Consider the following 5,024-nt stretch of genomic DNA (forward strand, 5'->3'; position numbering starts at 1 on the left):
AACGGTTGTATACCACTTGATATTTGATACGGTTTCGTCCCATTTGGGATTTGAATAATTAATAGGTAAATGACCCTTTAATTAGAATTTGAGTATGACGATCTAGAAGGGTTTTAGAGCCACGTCGCATTCACCTTTAAAAGGGAACTTGATGGTGCTTTGACTTGTCTTGTTGCACTTCTTTTTCTCCCCCTTTTTGTGTTTGGCGTCGATGAGATGGGGTTGCCCATTTTTTCTTCCTTGCTTTTCTTTGCCTTGGGACCCCTATCAGTTTGTCTCCATCTCATCTTTTCTTCGTTCTTCATATGAGCAACATTTCTCATAAAAACTGATGGGGGTGTCAGGCTGAAAATGTCATTACCAATAAGTATTGATGCAGAGCCCATCTTTATGCGTCCTAGTGTGCCCTTTCCACATCCACATATTTGACACTTTTATTACTCTTTAAATTCAACATAAATTAACATGATCTCTAAAAAATAAAATATTTTGTAAATTATTATAAATCACCCATATTAACATCAAAATTTTCTTTATTACGGACCACCCAATCCATTACATGGGATTTTTACTTTCATTTTTTTTAAATTAGATATAATCATTTAAAATGTCTTAAGTTATACAGTATATATGCTTAATATGTTTTTAAATTTTAGACTTGTTAGATATTTTATTTTGTATTTTATCATTATTTTATTATCTTATCTATGAATTTCATATAAGTATAATTTTTTGTAAGTGTCAATATGTATTTATTTACAAGATATACAAGAAATTTATCTAAATTCGTCTAGGCGTCCTGCCTAGACCCCTCCTAGCTACCTAGGCATTAGGCGTCAGCCCACTGCCCGACTAGCACCTAGCTTTTTTAGAACCTTGGTTATAACATCTCTATCATCATTTTTAACAAATAGACTAGTATCAGACAGTGATGTTTTAAAATCCAACACAGGCAAAGAGGTACTTTCGGTTCAGAATTACCGAACGAATGAAAATGCGAGACTGATTCCGGTATTGAAATTCTAAGATCGGTTCAGTATTGGATACCGAAATTTTTAGGATTTTCGGTTTGGTATTTTCTCGATTCAATTTTGGGATTTTTTTTTGGTTCAATTTGGAATATTGGGTATTTTTTTCCAACTGTGGATTCAGGAGTTAGGTCAGTCAAGCGCCGCGTGCATTGACATTGTTATAAACTTGTAACTTAGAACTTACGCAAAACTTGAGCAAATTAATCGTCTTATCAAAATCCCTTGGTTTTTCCAAGCAACGCGACATGATTCCTTTCTACGTTCTCTCCTTACTTCTTATTGCATTGCCCAGTACTACCACAGATGTCGTTCCCATCGTAATTGCCAACACACCGTCGTCACAAACACCTACTCATCCGACGACGGTAATTGCCAACACACCGTCGTCACAAACACCTACTCATCCGACGACGGTAATTGCCAACACACCGTCGTCACAAACACCTACTCATCCGACGACGGTAATTGCCAACACACCGTCGTCACAAACACCTACTCATCCGACGACGGTAATTGCCAACACACCGTCGTCACAAACATCTACTCCGACGGTTACGCTTTCACCATCGCCGCCGCCTATGCTTTCACCGTCGCCACCGCCGCCTTCGCTGACAAACAGATCTGGTAAATGATGATATCCTTCAAGCTTTCTACAATTCTTGTGACTGATAAAAATTGCTACCCTCGTATATAATTTCATATGCCACAAATCACCGTGTTGAGTTTCATCTCACGACGTAATAGTACGAATCGTTCATTTTTATATTCTCCTTTAAAGATGATTCTTACAGCAAATAATCAAAATAAAAATCGTTTAGCTCTTTGATTATTGTTAGGTAGGCCCGGAGATATATTTATTATAATTTTGTATTCATACAGGAAGCAGCAAACCCTCATCGATGATAATCATCGTTGGTACTCTTGGTTCAGTTGCTTTCTGTTCGTTAGTTGTGGGATGCTTCTTTCGCAAGAGACTCAGAACAGTCAAAGAGAGATACCACTCCAAACGACAAAAGAAAAAAGGTAATTAATTAATAAAAAGATTTGAAAAGTATTTATATATTACTTCAATTTCTTAATAAATTTTTTACTTTAAGATATCTAATCTTTTGAGTCAATGTTTGTAGTTAGTAATGATATGAAGACGACTGTTGAGTCATTGCAATTTAGATTGGGAACTATTGAAACTGCCACGAACAAGTTTTCAGATGATAACAAATTAGGTGAAGGAGGATTTGGTGCCGTTTTCAAGGTATGAAAATGTCTATTTGCATGAGATCCTTCGCTCCACAAAATTATGGAGGCATTCCTACTCGAAAATAGTTCCTGATCATCGCTATGTGAAAAAATATTTATGCAAAAATCAACAAAAAAAAAATGTGATCTTTTACATATCGAATTGTATAAAACTAAATGGTCAAAATAGGTAAAAAAAAAAACATATATATTATGAATTGTCTATGTATTTACAATAATTGATTAACTAAACGACCTTAATTAGTTTTGATTACATATTATACTACATAATTAATAGTATTTACAACGCTTACTGCTTAGTTCACATTACATTGTAGGGCACACTTGGTAATGGACAAGAAATAGCAGTAAAACGGCTATCGAAAAGCTCCACACAAGGTGTACCAGAATTTCAGAATGAGGTGGTATTGGTAGCCAAACTTCAACACAGAAACCTTGTGAGGCTACTGGGATTTTGCATGGAAGGAGAAGAAACCTTACTTGTCTATGAATATGTACCCAACAAAAGTCTTGACAAATTTCTATTTGGTTTGTGAATATCATTTGACCAAATATTTTCCTTTGTTAATTACAATATATGTGTGTGTGTGTGTGTGTGTGTGTGTGTGTGTGTGTAATTGGCTGTAAATTTTAACTTGTCTTTGATAAATGTTACCCATGCAGAACCAAAGAAACTGAGAACAACTAGATTGGTCGAGACGTTGCATGATAATAGGAGGAATCGCTCGAGGAATTTTATATCTTCATGAAGACTCTAGGCTTAGAGTTATACATCGTGATTTAAAAGCTAGCAACATCTTGTTAGATGGCGAAATGAATCCAAAAATATCAGATTTTGGGATGGCTAAAATGTTTGGAGTTGATGATCAAACTCAAGGAAATACCGAAAGAGTCGTTGGAACTTAGTAAGTTTCAATTTATATAACCTTCGATCCTATTTAAGTTTCAACTTATATACCTTCACATATAAAATAGGAGGATTCTACGGTACCTCATTAAAAAATAAATGTACCGATACCCTTTAATATAATAATATTTTAAAATTATTTTAGACCATTTATTAAGTTCAACAAATAATCTTAGTGTTAGATAGAGTTTGTTTTAATAAAAATTTAAGGATTATCTTAGACTATTGATTAAGTTCAAAGAATTATCTTAATCATAAATGTTATGGATTATCTTAGACCATAGATTTAAGTTTAACGAATTACCTTATACCATTGATTAATTTTATTTTTGTATAAATGTATAAATTATCAAGGGTTAGATTACCGAGGTTGTCAGTTACTGTGTGGATATTAGATTACACTATCAAGGTAGTATATTGCAATTGTGTTGAACGTTATTGAATTACATTATTGACGTTAAAATTAAAGAGTACTGATATCTTATTGTTTTAATAAAGTACCATAGACTGACCCAAAAATATATTTGTTTTTTCTAATTAAAAAGTCTCAACGCAATAATTTTGTATATGCAAGTGGTTACATGGTTCCAGAATATGCAATAGAAGGAATATATTCAGTAAAATCGGACGTCTTTAGCTTTGGTATACTCCTGCTTGAGATTACCACGGGAAGAAAGAACTTTTTAGGCTTTAACTGCCGTTTTCCTACACTTATAGCACACGTAAGTATTTGATAACTTGGTATAAGAATTATTTATACATACATCATTATTCCCAAATTATTATTTGGCTAAGCTATCAAAGAGAAGAGTAGTATACTATTTTATAATCACATCCTTAAAAACTATTGTTTTACAGGCTTGGCAATCATGGAATGAAGGAAAAGGGTTGGATTTGATAGATCCAATACTTTCGAAAGATTCGTGCAGGCCGGATCAAGTTTTGAGATACATCTACATTGGACTATTGTGTGTTCAAGAGGATGCAAACAGCAGGCCGACCATGTCATCAGTTGTTTTAATGTTGAAAACTGAAACTATTAGTCTTCCCAAACCTGAGCGACCGGCATTTTTTACAGGAAGATCTGCAAATATGCAACATCAAATAGCTGCTAATAGTTGCACCATCAATGGTTTAACAATTTCTGATGATCTTCCCCGTTAACGATAAATTATAAATTATATGCTTGTATATACAGCCTATATCTCGCATTCAACCCTATACTCTCGTTCAAGTGACATTTTTTGTGAGACTGATAATGAATTATGAAGTTAGGCAATTAAACTGTTGAACCTTTTTATATTATTTATTGTTAGAGTAAAGTTGGCAATTCTTAACAGAACGTCTGACTTTGTAATATTTTAGACTAGTGCATGTTTTCGGTTAAATTATTTTAGTCTAAGTTTGTCTTTCGTACTCTTAATCACATAATGTCAAACTTCGACAAAAAAATCACATAATGTCAAACGTTTCAGAGACTTCAACTCGAGTAAGTATGTCATTCATGTATATAGGTAGGTTTTACTTGGTATTTAACTTGATCTGATTTTAAGCTTAATGTTGAGTGGTTAGAATATTTTTGGACCAGCCCAATATATCTATTAGTTGCCATGTTATATGGAAAGTTCATTAGCAGCTAATTTGATAATTTTTTTTGTACATTTATAAAGTTGATAATTTCAAGTGTTTTTAAATTTAAACTTATCATGTGCATGCTTATCCTTACATTTGTTTTTATCTGCACAAAAGAAACCTCAGCACTGTGCGTTGTAAATTTAAGCGTTACGTGAGGTTTTTGGGTGGTGGTGTGATATATAATAGCACACAAA

The 5,024-nt window shown here is 33.5% G+C and overlaps 1 pseudogene; it reads left to right on the forward strand.

Moving 5' to 3' along the window:
- The first annotated feature begins 1,126 nt into the window (after window positions 1-1,126).
- Window positions 1,127-4,416, forward strand: LOC103937975 (annotated as a pseudogene).
- Window positions 4,417-5,024: the final 608 nt, after the last annotated feature.

Source organism: the organism of the source record quoted next, unplaced genomic scaffold (assembly GCF_019419815.1).
Source record: "Pyrus x bretschneideri cultivar Hongxiangsu unplaced genomic scaffold, Pyrus_bretschneideri_v1 Contig49, whole genome shotgun sequence".
NCBI classification, from domain to species: Eukaryota; Viridiplantae; Streptophyta; class Magnoliopsida; order Rosales; family Rosaceae; genus Pyrus; species Pyrus x bretschneideri.